At 39.5% G+C, this 16,300-nt stretch overlaps 1 protein-coding gene across 8 annotated transcripts in view; it reads left to right on the forward strand.

Moving 5' to 3' along the window:
* The window catches only part of KANK1 (KN motif and ankyrin repeat domains 1), a 199,107-nt gene that overhangs the window by 77,224 nt on the left and 105,583 nt on the right, over positions 1-16,300 (forward strand). The gene's annotated exons all lie outside the window — the stretch shown is intronic.

The raw sequence follows: 16,300 nt of genomic DNA on the forward strand, positions 1-16,300 counted from the left end.
ACAGCAGAGCGATCTCTTCCATACAGTGACACCTTGGCACAGCCCTGCCTGCGCCTGGCGTGGCATCCTCCTTACCGTGGCCCCCAGGCCGGCATCATCTGGCTTTGCCTGCTCTCCAGCCTCGCCTCTGGTCACTCACTCTCCAACACTGTGTTCCAGGCCCAGTGGCCCCTTTTCAACTTGTGGAACGTGCCACCCTCTTTCCTGCCCCCAGGATTCTGCAGATGGCTGTTCCTTTGCTCGGAACATGTGCTTGCACACGAAGACGCACACACACATGCAAATACACACACATACTTGTGCTCACACACATTTCTTGTGGCTGACTCTTCCTCATTCAATGAGGCGGTTCCTGAGAGAGGGCTCCAAAGCAGGCAGCTTGGGGTCACCTGGCTTCCCCGTTCACCAGGTCTGTGTCCTTGGACAAGTTACTTCTCTTCCTCACTTGTAGCACCTGTAACATCGGAATTGTCATCATCATCACACCATCTTAGAGTTGTTGGGAGGATTAAGTGGGTTAATTCATGCAAAGCTCTTAGAAAGCTACCCTGTGCACAGAAGTACGCATCAGTGGTTACCTGATAGCATGGTCGTCATCTTTCAGGTGTCAGCTTAAATTTCACCTCAGAGAAAGGTGATCCTGTCCAGCATTGGTCATTCCTTCCAGTATTCCCTGTCTCATAATTGTGGGTTTTTTCCTCTTTAAGCACTTATCAATAGGCAATTATTATTTTTTATTTCTTTTCTTTTTCCTGTTTCCTCCTCCAGCCTGTGACTCTGTAGGCACGGGGCTTGTGTCTGTGTTGTCCACATCTGGTTCTCTGCTGCTTAGCGTACAGTATTTGTAGAGTGAATGAATGAATAAATATCAACATCTCCAACCACAAGATTGCCTAGAAATTCCCCTATATTTTCTTTCTGTAGTTTTATGCTTTCGCTTCACATTTTAAAATATCTCATCTATATGAAACTTAGTTTGAAATATGATTTGAGATATGAATGAAAATTAACTTTTTCCCCAAATGAGTAGCCAATTGCAATTTTTGTGATTCTTTGAAAGAGAGCTCCAACCCAAATAACAGTCCTTCAGGACTCTGATGTTGTTTTGTTCCTTTTGTTTGTTTTTTCTCTCCTTGAGTAGGCCTTTTGCGAAAGGTAAATGCAGAAACTCCATCAACTTGAGCCAAATTCCTCCGGAGCGTGCTGGCCAGTACCAGGAAAGATGCTCCTGGGGTCACCTACCACAGCCTAGCTTCCAAGAGGAAGGAAGACGTAATGTGACCAACTTAGGCGTTTATTCCATTTGCTCAATATCTAATGCTACTAAACCTGCTAGATATTTCAGACCATCTTGTTTTAGATATTGCCTGCCATTTTTTAAAAACTGTTGAAACCTGGAAACTTCAACATTCCAACGACTAAATCACTTTTCCTCAACTGCCTCTTGCATCTAAATGAGGAACAGAAATGCTTTGGCAGACCATATATTCTAATTTTTGGTTTGGAAAAAAATGGTCACGATTGTTTTTCATATTTTAACTTTTAAAATGAAAATCAGTGACAAGAATAATATGTACCATGGTCACATACTCAAGCCATAAAATGCATTATATAGAAAAAAATTGCCTCTTGCATCCCACCTACTGGCTCACCCCTTAATATAACCACAGCTGAGTTTATTATATATCCTTCCAAACTTTGTTATGCTTAGGAAATATATTAGATCTTTACAAACACACACACACTCATATACTTGCATGGTTTTTCTGAACAATGTCCTAAACCCACTTTCTTATGCATATCCGTGGGCTTTAGAAACACTTGAAGCCTTTGTTACCTGGCTGGCAGCCTCTTAGACAAGTTCCTAATTGATATTTTCCCAGGGCTTTAAACAGCAAGCCCCGCTCAGTTTGTGCGAATCACTGGGTCTGATCTTCCAGAGGGCAGGGCCCATGCAGGAATGTGGTTTAATCTGATAACGATTCCTGTATCTCTACCGAGGAAGAGAAGAGACTGAAAAGGGAAGCTAGTGGACTGGGAAGGGAGAAAATTCTTCTTAGTTCATGAGGGGGAACTTTTAGTGAACTGTTTTCCCCGGGTTCTATAACAAGTAGTTTGATTTCTGGGGAAACGGGGTGGCAGATAGGGTGCTGTCAGCTTATCAGATTTTTCATGGCTTTATCTCTCATCATTCTCTCCTGCTTTTTTTTTTTTTTTTTTTTTTTCAGTCTATGAGAATAGAAGATAAATTCGGGGCAGAGCGGGCTGGAGAGTCCCCAGGCCGTGCCCTTCACACTGGCCTTAGAAAGTATGCAGTTGGCTGCCCCTGGTTCTGATCGATGGCACTGCAGTCCGGGGAACTGTAAGGGTTTCTGTAAGTGATGGGGGCTCTGGACCTATGCAGAATTGCACTTGTCAGAGTTTTTCACAGTGCCCACCTTATTACACTAGAGAGGCAAGTTTCATTGCTTAAGGGGACAATTTACGGCAATGGGCCTATCTCTTTCTTTTAGCTCTTTATGTTTTTCTGCCTCTTAATAAAATGTGAAGTCACAAAGCAATTAAATAGTAGTGTAGTTTTCAGGCAGGAGGTGGAGAAAGGCTAACCAGGGGAAAAGGCTAACATGATTGACAGAGGCTGGCTGGAGATTTACATTGAGAATAACTCGTTCTTCAAAACTTTCTTCATTTTCTTGTGGGAATTATGGGGTAAATCATACACCAGGAGGATGGATGATTAAAAATGTAGGAGTTATGATTTCTTTTTGACTTTGTAAGTCTCTAAATCCTCCACCTTAACAGAGAGTTCTGATGGGAACCAGCCCTGCCAAGGATTGAAGTGAAGCAGAAACACTTTAAAATCTTAGATTGTTAATAAGCTTGAGAGTATGTATATTTTTAAAATGTCTTAAGATCCAATGAAAGGGAGTAGATAATTCATGAGTGTTTTTTCCCCTTAAACTCAGATTCACAAGTGTAGATATTTTTGAATACTCAAAGATGTTGAATGGAGTTTCAACTATTAGTTTTGAGAATTTAAAAAATACTATTAGTAATTTTTAATAGTGACACCTAAAATGAGGAAAAATTTGAAAAAATTGAACATTAAAATCTGGAGAGTTAAGGTTCTCTGTCCCTCTTTTTTCCCTCTTCCTTTAATATATAAAATTAATTCTTTTGATTTAGCCACTTTGTATTGATGATGGCGTATTTATTCCAATCAAGAGCATTAAAAAATAAAGATATGTAAGCTCTGCATGTCATCCTATCTTATTACAGAATCCATTTGATTTTAAGAAATGTTGAAAAGCTACCTCTTGATTTGAAGTTGTCTTGTTTGTTTTGTAATAATCATGTTGAAATTGCCAAAACAAATAGATTAAATTAAAATGTGATTGTTGGAAACTGTTGAGAGAAAGATTAACTTAGAGTTAATTTACGTGACCCAGAAAGTAAGTGGCTAAAACGACAGTACTTTCTCTACTGTGAATTTCTATTGTCATCAGAGTACTCTGAAGGGGAGACTTGAAAGCCTTTGCAGGAGGAACCCTCCCCCTTCACCACCACAAAAAAGAACAAGAACCAAAGAATAAACCACAAAGCGATCCTCCTGCTGTTTAGGATGCGCTTCTGGATAGGTTACTTGTGAGAAGATTTGTGCTCAGAGAATAGGAGAAATGTTAATTTCTGGAACTTGGTGAGATGGTAACAAACAGCTTTCATACCAAATCAGTAAATCTTTTCCACGTCCCTCCCTAGGCCCTGTGTAGGAGCCATGGTTCAGTTTCCTCACCTGTGAAGGACGGTGAGGGACTTTGAGGGTCCGTGGCCGTAGGTTGTTGGGATGGACAGGAGACTGAAGGCAGCCAGGGCTGACCATCCTCGCACCCCTACTCTGGCTGTTTCTCAGGGGGTGGATCATTTTGCTGCCCCAGGGCCAGTGCTTATGGACAGTCCCAGGTTTGGGGTACGTTTCTTTTTCACCTGGTTCATTATCTAGAGTGTTCGATAGAGAGGCATCTGGATGCTGAAGATGCCCATCCACACTGATACCGCGCTCGTCTTACTGTTCTATGGTAAAGTTACTCAGTGGGGATCAGTATTTTGGTCTTAACTTAAAGAAATATGTTATTTCTTTTTAATTATATTTACCTTTACTGGGGTGAAATTCACATAACGTAAAAATGAACAATTCAGTGGCATTTAGTACATTCACAGTGTTGTTCAGCTGCCGCCTCTATCTAGTTCCAAAATATTTCCATTACCCCAAAAGAAAACTCCATACCTGGTAAGGAGTTAACTCCTCTTTCCTCTTCCCTCAGCCCCTGGCAGCCACTAATCTGCTTTCTGTCTCAGTGAATTTACCAATTCTGGATATCTCATAGAAGTAGACTCATATGATATGTGACCTTTTGTGTCTGGCTTCTTTCACTTCGCATGTTTTCAAGGTTCATCCATGTTGTAGCGTGTATTAGCCGTTTTGCTGAGTAATATTCTATTGTATGGATATGCTATAATTTGTTCATTCATCTATTGATGGACATTTGGGTTTTTTCCACCTTTGATTATTGTGAATAATGCTGATATTGTGAATAATGATGATATTCATCCTTCCATATATTTTCTGTGCATATATATACAAATACGCTTAGTTCCTTTGAATAGACTAATGTACTTTGTCTACATTTTATTTGTTTTTACTTAATTATAGGTTATGACTATCTTTCTATTTCAGTACATCTGGATTTACCTTTTTCCTCTTAAATGCTGTAGACTACCCTATTGTATAGATCTACGATACTTTAAGGGTTTTCTTTTAATCAGCATTTAGTGTGTCTTCAGCTTTTTTCTATTGTCAACAATGCAACAATTAACAATCGTGTACCCATATCAGTGCATGCTTGTGTATGTCTTTAAGGTAATTCCCTATGAGGAGAATTGCTGAGGCAAAAAATATGCACATACTGCCTTTTGACGGACTGTAAGAGATCTCGTTTCGTTTTTGTTTTTAATTGCTTATTTATTATGGTCACAGAGGCTACCCACTGTTATCTAAGAACATCACAGTGACTAATAAATGCTTGGGAAAAAAGCAGAAGAGAAGGATGTGTCTAACCCTTTTTATTCCCATACAACGTAGTGACATATAATAATCTAAATAGAATGTAAATAGTTAAATCCTTTTGGGCACGTTTATGAGCTATGTAAACAAGGCGTTTTAACTTTATTTTGTTGGATGAGGAAGCAACTAGTAGCGCATATGCGCCTTTTGGGCTTTTCTGTCTCTTGTCTTCTGTACACCCCACCCCACTGCTAACATATCTTTCATTAGCCCCCACCCATTGCTGGCAGTCATCCTTAAATAGCTTTGGATTTTATGCCAAAAGATCTTTTGCTTGTTGACAGAGTCTGTGAACACCCAGTGTTCTGTTCTTTGGCACCATCGGAGAAAGACCAGTTTGGGAATTTACTAACACGTTCAAAGCGAAGGACTTTGTTTTGTTCAGGACTAGCTGAAAACTTTAGCTCCACTCCAGAAGTCGGACCGTATTCAGTTTTTGAGACAATCAGTGTGATGTTCTGTGCGTCTGAGTCTCACGTCTCACACCCTCCTATTGCTTTTCCATGGTTAACCAAGTAAAGCAGAGGAAGATGCTTTTGTGAAATGCCCAAAGAAAAGAAAGCCAGATGGAAGTGAAGATTATGGATAACCACAGTTGCTTTCCTCTTCCATCAGTTTTTATTTTGAAATAGTTTTAGACCTAGAAGTTGCACAGGTAGTAGAGAGTTCACATAGACTCTTCAGCCAGCTTCCTCCAGCGTTAGCATCTTACATAGCCATAGTGTAATGATCAGAATCAGGAGATTTAAATTGGTAGGATACGTTTAGCTAAACTACAGACCTTATTAGCCTTCCATCTGGTTTTCCACTAATGTCGTTTTTCTGTTCCAGGATCCAGCCCAGGATCCACATTGCATTTAGTTGTTGTGTTTCCTAAGACTCCTAGAGTTCCTCAGTCTTTCCTTGTCTTTCATGATCTTGATACTTTTGAACAGTGCTGGGCAGTTATTTTGGTGAATAGTTCTGAATTTGGGGTTTTCTAATGATTACTTTGAGTTTATGCATTTTGGGGAAGAATACCACAAAAGTGATGATGTATCCTTTTCACTGAGTGGTTTACTTGATGTCAGTTTCTCTTATTACTGGTAATGCTGACCTTAATCACTTGATTCAGGTAGTATCTCCTGGGTTTCTCCACTATAAAGTGACTTGTTCCCTTTGGATTAATAAATATCTTGGGGGGAAATACTTTGGGACTATACAAATATCCTGTTTCTTCTCAAGCTTTCCCCGACTGATTTTAGCATCCATTGGCAGATCTTGCCTACAATGATTATTATTATACTATTTGCCTAATAGTGATCTTATATCTCCCTCCATTCCTTGTACATTTACTTATTTATTGAGATTCTTCTGTAAAGAAGAGCTGTCTTTTCGTTCATATGTATATATATCAGGATGGACTCATGGATAGTTATTTTATTCTATGGGTTCTGATCCTAAACTTTCATTATTTTATTTTCTCGCTCAAATTGTTCCAACTTAGGCTATTGGGAGTGCCTTCAGATTGACCTCAATATCCTTTTGGAGTGCTCCCATCCCTTCGCAAGTGCTTTCTTACTTAGTGGTACCCCAAGATGTTCCAGGCTCGTTTTGTATTTTCCTTGCCCTAGCCCTGGAATCAATTGCTTCTTCAAGAAGCCTGGGTCCTTTTACTGGAGAATGGTGTTAGAAACCAATATCTGTGTATTAGGTATGTATATTGCAGCTGAGTTGTCAATGCTTCTATCTTCTCTCAGTTTTAAAGTGAGCTCTTCCCTGTGGACATGGGTGTAGCAGGCCTGAAACTTGCTCGTAACACTGCTAGGTGGTAAATCATTTTGATGTAAAATCGTTTTGATCAGGCCAATCAATGATGGGTTGTTAAAAATCAGTGCACATATAGAGAGGCTTGTAGACAAATAAGTATTTTGACTGTAAATGGAATGGGTTAAATTTTTGTGAAAAAGTGCTTTTATTAGTGAAAGGCTAATGTTAGCAATCAGACATCTCTAACATTTTTGAAATAACCTTTCAGGGGTTTTTGACTCATTTTTAGTCCATTCTATATTTTAAGGTAATAACTTTTGGTCCTCTTAGTTACAGAAGGTAAATCTACCTGATGTATTCCTATTAGAGTGTTTTACTCAATGTCTAAATACAGATTGATCATCCTATCATAAAATAATTTTATTTTTGCATAGGTTATTATGTGGCACAAAACTTTTAATAAATTATTTATGGCCTTATAATTTTATTTATGAAGTCTTATAGTCAGAGGACATTGATAAAATATTTTTATTAATTATAAGCATTGAGAGCCTCTATTCCTGGCAATCCAGTTAATTTCTTTTGACTGCTGCTTTTAATTCTTGTAAAGTGGATCTTACCTTAGGAGATTCCAGCGTGAGGGCCTTTTTCCTCTGTAATTTTTCATATTTCTCTTATTATATCTGAACTCTTGGCTAGCAGTTTCCATGAGAATTAAGCATGCAGTCAAGGCATGTTTCACGTGTGACGGGTAGGATTATAATAGTTACAAAGCGTATTTATCCTCAGTGATAGTGATCTTCCTAAGCATTTTGGTCTATTTCAAAATTCATTTTGGGGTCTTAACACCTGTTTCTCATATGTGGAGAAAAAGTCTCATTCCTCCTTCAAAATAGAGATGGAAAAGCAAGTTTATATCAGAATTCAAAAGATGAATCTTTTTCAAGGACATTTTCCTCTTGACTTGGCATCTTGTAAGAAATTTCTGTGTTCTTCCTACTTGTGGTACGCTTTAATTTGGAAGTGGGGTTGGGTACAATATGGTGCAGACTCCAGCTGACAAATGAAGCCTGGTGTTGTAATGTTTTGAAAACACGGCTAGCTGACTCTGAACTCTAAATGCATAAGTTATCTCTGCAGCAGTGAGAGATCTTGAAGAGCTTGAAATAGCTTTGATAAGTAATCATTGTGTGATCACTCAGCCAGAAGAATTTACAAAGAGCAGTCTGTGTGTCTTGCATCCAATTTAAAGGTTAGTAGCCTAAGACTTGTTCCTGGTGCCTGTAACTCTAGTTACGTGGAGAGACACCACGTTAACATTTAGTATTTCTTTACTCTTAACAGTTTCTACATCAGTCATCATCTTCTTTACCTCTCTCTCGTTCTAGAACAGAGGAATATTATACTTATTATGTTATTAAGTATTAAAGTGTGTTCTATTATTAATTAAAAGAATAAATGCACTTGTTTAAATTTTTGTCTATTAAAAATTCCAAAATTGTTTTAACCTATCATGCTTGATATGTTTTTTCATTAATTATGGTTGAAGAGGCAGGGGAAATGGCAGTGGCCCCTGGTTTCAGCAGAAAGCCTTCTCATTCTATAGAATCTTAGCTTTGGGGTACCAGTTCATAGATACGTTAGTATCTAAGGTAAAAATTAGAGCTAATATTCAAAGCACCAAACAAGTATTGTTCTGATTATTCTGGTTCTTTATTCTATGTCTTTGCTGGAGACATGGTAAATAATGATGATGATGCTAATAATAACCGTTTATTGAATGGGCACTATGTGCCAGACATTGTGTTGGACATTTTGCAAATACTGTCTCAGTCGATCCTAGTGGAAACCTCCTGATTTTTCAGAAATGGAACCTAGTGCTTGGAAGGTTCAATGACTTATCCAGGATTGCGCAGCTAGTCAGCCAGAGATCTGTTTGGATTTTGTCTAACTTCAGTACTCATTCCACATAGTATACTGTGACTGTCCTCATGTCAGTAAAGGTGAGAATGCCTTTAGGATCGCCTTTCCCTCAAAGCATTTTAAAATTTTTTAAATCATTTTTTAATGTTAGTTTTTTGTTGTTGGTTTGTTTTTTTGAGGAAGACTGGCCCTGAGCTAACATCCATGCCCATCTTCCTCTACTTTATATGTGTGATGCCCGCCACAGCATGGCTTGACAAGCAGTGTGTAGGTCCGCACCCGGGATCCGAACCGGCGAATGCCGGCTGCCAAGCAGAGTGCATGAACTTAACCGCTGTGCCCCTGGGCTGGCCTCTTAATGTTAGTTTTTTTGGTTCAGCTGTTATCAGGCCTTTGGTTTCTAGACATGAAATACTACATATGGGGAAAGATCATTGCTCCCAGATGGTATAATCATGCCTTTTCTTGAAGCTGACTATGACTTCTCTCTTAGACTTTCTTGCTTTTCTGTGAGTGGAAACTTCAGGCTTTGGGCTGGTGGAGTATTATATTTAATGGCAGAGAGAATAAAGCACTAAACACAAAGTATGTACACCATAAACATGAGTCACTTGTAACTGCCTTGACCTTAGTGTGAATGCCCCTGGCTTCACCCTGTACCTGACGACATCATATGGACTCTGGGGTCAAGAAGCCTGGCAAAATGATGCAGTTGGGAACTTATATGGGATAAATAAAAAGCCCTAACTTCAATCCCTCTTCCATTTATCCTTTCTAAATCGCTAAGGTGTGAGCTTCTGATTATACTGGGCTCATGATGGGATCTTCCTTGGGAAGAAGGTAGTCTTGAGAAAAGAGAGAGGATGGATTTTCATCTAGTATATAATTAAAAACCTGCCTTACAGGTTCTGGTCAAGTGGGTCATAGGTGTTGGGCTTAAGATATAAAAGGGTTTTGCTACGATGGATGTTTTGGGGCTTAAAGGAGCTATCCGGCTTTTATAGTCTTCAAGTTCCCCTCTTAGGCTAAGGAACGAAATGGAGGAGATCATAAACACAGCAATCACAAATAACTTAAATACTAAAAGAAACTATTTGGCTGTTGGGTTTGAGTATAAAAAGATGATGTGACTTTCGTGTGAGTGATGCTTAGACCATGAGATGGAAAACTAATTGTCAGAGCAATTTATGTCTCTGAGGCTGATAACAGAACTACTCACTTACAACTAATCTCTCAGAGAGTTCTTGTCGTTATGCTAACAAACTTCGAAGAAAGGGCCATGTTAGTAAGAAGTAGTTAGTCCTGGTCTATTTTCTGTTGGTGATAGGAAGTATCTTTTTACCACTTTGTAATTTAAATCACACGTAAGGAAGTGACTAGAAAAGGAAATAGCAGGAAAAAGGTTGTTATAATCAGAAATACGCCATTTGCAGACTCTTAAAAATATCAGAGACTTGGCATAAGTAGAAGACATTGGAGTCTGCCCCCTGAAGTCAGATACTTCATGAGATGGGAGACCTCTTTTACTGTTAGAATTTCCTTGTTTTAGAACATTTGGGTTTGGTGACTCTGGTGCACTGGGAAATTGAGGTATTCCGGAAGGAGAGTGAATTCTGCCCTCCTTGCTGCATGCAGGTACCTTGAGGGGAAGGCCCCCCATAACTGTCAATCATGGAATGACAGGAACTGTTCTCTCTCTGCCTCTTTTGGTTCTCATCCTTTCCTCCTGAGTTGTTTGCATTCTTGGCTTGATGTAACACTTCTCCTCACCGGATCCATTGCTTTTAACAAAACCCAGGAGTACGGAGGTCAGCTTTGACGGTAAGCTTTTTCTATGACTTGGTTTGATGGCTTCAAATAGGGTGTGTTTCAAAGCAGGTGTGGAATAGCGAGTAGAGCTTCTCTAAGTCCATTTTTGACAATCTGGCCTTAACAATGTTACATTAAAGCACTTAAGAGGATTCTCAGCTATTGGTCACTGGGAACGCTTTTTGATGATTTCTGAGATAGTAGTGCTGTTCTGGCTCCATATTAAATGTAGGAGAATTTAAGATGAGTGTCATGTAATACAATGCATGTAAGCCAAAAAATGCTAATCAGTGTCCAGTTTATTTATTTAATTCCAAATTGCCTTGTATAGGTGCATCCAGAAATTTTTAAAAATTGACACCATGGTTCATATTTTGTTTGTATATTTTTTCCACATTGCATTATTTTATATGGATGTTTATGTAAATAGGCAGAAGTCATATAATGGTCACTTTTATTAGGAACATAATATCGTATTGTGTTGATATACCATGGTTCTTTCTAAACTGTCCCCCGATTTTGGATATTTAGTCTGTTTCTAGTTTTTCTCTATTATAAATACTAAGGGATATATAGAAAGTGCCATTCTTGCTATGGTAATTGTTAAGCATCTGCTGTTTATGTGCCATGCGTGACATCAGACACTGTGGTGGATGACACAAAGACGAATGAGACCAAAGTGCTGTAGGAGGTTGGAGGAATGATTCTGTGTAGTGTGATCCAGGAGGGCTCCGTGGAAGACTGCATTTGATTCTGGGTCTTTAAGAATGAGTAGTAGTAAGAACAGCAAATACGGGAAAATTGAACTCCAAGCGCTTTCAGAGTATTGTTCCTAGAGTATGTTAGGTCCATCTGCTAGAGTCTAAAATACATTTTACCAGAAAATATCCAGCTGTAAGAATGAGTCCCAAATATGTCTTGGAAAAAGTACAAGTGTGTGATAGAAATGTTGTCAGAGCTGCTATATATAGAAAGCATGTTACTAGAGGTTTAACTCCTATTTGCCAGTCATGTCTTGATCTTCCCTAACAGTGATGCTACACACCAGTCTTATGAGGAAGACTTAATATTTGATTTCCAAGGGATGAAAGGGAGGCATTGAAGTATGCCATTTTCCATAAAATACAGGAAGTCGTCAACATCATATGTACAGGCAAACTCTAGCTCGTTCAATTATTCATGCATGGATCAAGCATTTTGGGAGTGGTTATTATGTGCTAGATGGGCCAGTGCTGGAATAAAGAAATAGAAGACTCCATCCTCCAAAGAAACGAATGGAATAATTGAAGAAAGAACCAAAATGAACAACCACAACAATGAAAACTAAACCTCAATATTATGTTAGGCTCTTTGAAGTTATGCATAGGGTACTTCGTACAGGGCACTGGGAAAGGGTATCTAAAACTGTAGGGCGTGTCAGGGAAGGCTTCTTGGAGGAGGAAGTGCCAACACTGGGTCTTAAAAAGTGGGAGGAAATGGTAGTGAAGCCCTCCTGTCATCTGTGTGCATGTACATAGTTTCCTATCAACTCTTCCCTGTAGCTGCAGAGATGAGGAGAGACCAAATAAGAAATGTCTGTGGATACCAGGCCATAGAAAAATTCTGAGTTAAAAAAAAAATGAAGCGTGAGCATAGTTACCCAGGAAGTGAATGGGATGGTCCAGGCTAGCGATGTTGAGCATAGCGACAGGGGAAAGGAGGCGGTAGAGGAGGAGACCTCCCCGGTGGCCCACTCTCCCTTAGTGCTTTGGAATATGGGGAAATGAACAGCTTACTCTAGAGAGCCACTATGCCCAGAATGGTGTGCAAATGTTTTTTTTAAGTGGATGAATACCTGGTGAGAATTATTTTATTATGGGTTACGCCATGACCAGGACAGGAGAGAGAAATGGTAACGAGATTAACTTGTCTCCATACCCCAGATGGCATTTGGGGCGAGCAAGGTCTGTGCTGTGTTACGTGGCTCTGGGTCCTGGCTCCCTTCCCATTAGAGTGGGTGGTGGTTTAACAAGCTCTGCCGCACACTCAATTCTGCTGCTGGGTTTCACCATTCAGCCAATTTTATCAAATTAGTACGAGCATATTTTCCTCTTTAAAAGACCAGAGAGGGAGAAAAACCATGGAGCTTTGCCCTAGTATATGGTATTGAATTTTATATATAATATATATAACTTCAATATATACTATATATAAAAATTTAAAAATAAAAGATACAATATAACTCACTGCTTTCGTATGATCACTGCAGCTGAAAAGGAGGACCAGAATTACAGGGTCTTAAAGTTAGTTAATTCACTCAACAGATATATATTGAGCACCCCTGTGTGCCAGGCACCATTCTCATTATGCAGAAACAGAGAACAGAAACAGAGTCCCTGCTCCCATGGAATTGACATTCTAGTGGATTTTCATGAGATAAGACAGGCTACTGAGTGTAGTTGTTCACTCAGATTTTTATTTTAAGAGTTTTATACCCAAGGAAAACTTTAGGCTAAGACTTAAATTCCAATTTTATGAGTTTTCTTGGGTCATTCTTAAAAACTGGCTCTTAGACTGGTCATTAGTCGATGACACCCTCTTTGACCTTCCTGAACTCCTTTGCATGCTGCTCGGTCCTTCAGAATGGCACGATGGTTAAACTTGGCCTAGCATAATCCACTTGAAAACAGATGGTTAAGTCTGCTAAACATTAGCTCCATTGGGCCCTCTCCTGTGGGCTTGTCAGTTCTTGTGCAGATTCCTGCTTCCACCCAGTTCCAGGATCAGCTGCACATACCTGGCTCACTCCAATCCAGGAGGGCCAGCTTGTTTTCTTCACCTAGCCCAGAAGTGGAGTTCTAGACAAATTTCCTTCCAGGGCTATAAGAACCTCTGAAGTTTCTCCTCTGTTTCCTTGTTCTCCTGACTTTCGTGCTGGGAGGGAATATCATGGTAGGGTGGAGGATTTTTAGGCAAAGAAAAAAACACTGAAATGGACGTGGTGTTGAAATTAGGCTGATCTCTAGGAACACCACAGCAACACTCTTTCCTGTTTTTGCCACACTTACCTGGTCATCTGTAGTGAAACATTTGTTTTTCCTTTTAAGAATCTGTGCGTGTGTAATTTATCCAACACCATGGAATCTTTGAAGGAAAGAGTGTAAAACTTTCAGAATTGTAACAATAATGGCTTCATTTGATGTGTATCACATTCTACATGACAAGAGACCAGTTCTCCTTTATTAATATTTGTTTACAGTCATGCACTGCATAACGATGTTTTGGTTAATGATGGACTACATATACAATGGCGCTCCTGTAAGATTAGTACCATGTAACCTAGGTGTCTAATAGGCTATACCATCTATGTTGTGTAGGTATATTCTATGATGTTCGCACAATGACAAAATCACCTAATGATGCATTTCTGAGAACATAGCCATGTTGTTAAGTGACACGTGATGGTAATTCTCTTTCAGACCTAAAAGAAATATTTTGGCTTTTAAAAAATCTCTACTGGGGGGCCGACCCCATGGCTGAGTGGTTAAGTTCATGCGCTCCGCTTCAGTGGCCCAGGGTGTCGCGGGTTTGGATCCCGGGCGCAGACATGGCACCGCTCATCAAGCCATGCTGAGGCAGTATCCCACGTAGCAGAGCCAGATGGACCTACAACTGAAAAATACAACTATGTACTGGGGGGCTTTGGGGAGAAGAAAAAAAGAACATTGACAACAGATGTTAGCTCAGGTGGCAATCTTAAAAAAAAAAAAGTCTCTACTGGGGCCAGCCCAATGGTGTAGTGGTTAAGTTCGTGTACTCCACTTCAGCGGCTCAGGGTTCACAGGTTCAGATCATGGGCAGGGTCAAGCCATGCTGTGGTGGCATCCCACATAAAATAGAGGAAGATTGGCACAGATGTTGGCTCTGCGGCAATCTTTCTCTAGCAAAAAGAGGAAGATTGGCAACAGATGTTAGCTGAGGGCCAGTGTTCCTCACACACAAAAAAATCTTTACTGACCAGTGTTATATACAGAAAAATGTCGTTGTTGTAGAGCATACAACATGAAGGTGATTCACTTGAGGGCATTCACCGTGGGCACTGTCGAGAGTTGAAGTTTACGAGTGTGGGCTGTTTCTGCAGTCTCGACTTTAGGAATAGTGCACTCATCACCAGGCTGATTGCCCTCAAGCCAGGGGGATAAACAGCCTTGACAAATTGTTCCCAAAAGGTTGTCAGTTTTTAGGGTGTAGCCATTGAACCACACCTGAGAAGCTACCTAGATGAAGCCAACTCACAAAGTTACGAAAGAGCCTTCACCTCAGTTGATGATCCAGATCGTCTCCAAGGAAGGTGAACTAAGCCAGTGTTAAGACTGAGGGGGATAATGCAGTGGTGATAGTGCATAATGGATGCATTCATACACGTAGCTTCAACACAGCATTCTCTTGGATGGGAGCATGGGAAATAACACATGAGCATGTACTCACGCCTCTTGTTGGCTTTCTGGGTCACTGCTGACCTCCTCCTGTCCTGTCCTTCCTCGCCCAGCCACCCATTGGGACGTGAACCTTTGTCAGATCATTGAAAGTCTTTATGTTCTGAGAAGCCAAAGGGAAGAAAACTTGACCCCTAACCCTTCAGAACATTGGTTGAAACAATAAAAAATAATAATAGTAAGATTGTCCACATATATAGCAGTTGGCTTTGACTGGAATAAATTTACTGGGTTATGAAACTGATAATTGTAGTGGGGTCACTATGATGCCACTACAGTATTTTAGTTTAGAAAGTACTTTGATAAGTTTATGGCCTAGAAGTTAAATGGGTTTGTTTGTAAATTCTTGGAGAATTCCTTAAACTTCTGATTGCTACCTCAAGTGTATTTTAAATAGATTCAGTAGACATTGACCCTGCTACTGTATTTTACCTTTTAGCCCATTGGTGCTTCTTTCGTTTCCTTTAGTGGACTTCAATAAATTTAGGAAAGCTTATAAATTCCAATAAAGGAATATCTCCTAAATAAAGGAGAGGAGGGTCACTAGCTTAGTTTACATATAAATTCTGTCACTCTAATATAACACGTGTTTTCATCTTTCTTATATATATTTTAGTTTACATTTTATTTATGTGGTGTATTTGGAATACTGCTTTTACTTAAGATGCCGTGGTTTTCCACTCATTTACAAAGCCTTTACAATAAAAGTTATAAATAATATTCACTTGCCTTAATGTACCATAATCTATAAGCCATCTTTCTAATGTTAAAAATTTAGATTGTGTCTAATTCTTTGCTACTTTAGACATCATTGCAGTGACATCTTTAAGCCACGATAAGTTGTTTCTTTGGGATAAATGCACAGGAATCACTGGGTCAAAGGTATGGACATATTTTGATTTGGTTGAAGAGTTTACATTTATGAAAGACTCTTTCTAGATTATAAGAGTAATACATGATCATCCTAATAAATTAGAATGCTATAGAAGTATATAAAATAAAAATAAAAATTCTACATGGCACCTGGACCTCAATGCCACTCTCCAAAGTGAGCCATGATGAGCCCTTAAGCAAAGATTCTGTAGGGTAAGAAAAGGTGGTTCTGAGGAGTGGAATGCTATGAAAGTGGTGATGGGGTACTGTGTACTTATAAAATAAAGTACTGGTTTATTTGTATGATTTAAAAAATAGAATCTTGAGGCCGGCCCTGTGGCGTGGTGGT

The sequence above is a fragment of the Equus caballus genome, chromosome 23 (assembly GCF_041296265.1).
Source record: "Equus caballus isolate H_3958 breed thoroughbred chromosome 23, TB-T2T, whole genome shotgun sequence".
Taxonomy (NCBI): domain Eukaryota; kingdom Metazoa; phylum Chordata; class Mammalia; order Perissodactyla; family Equidae; genus Equus; species Equus caballus.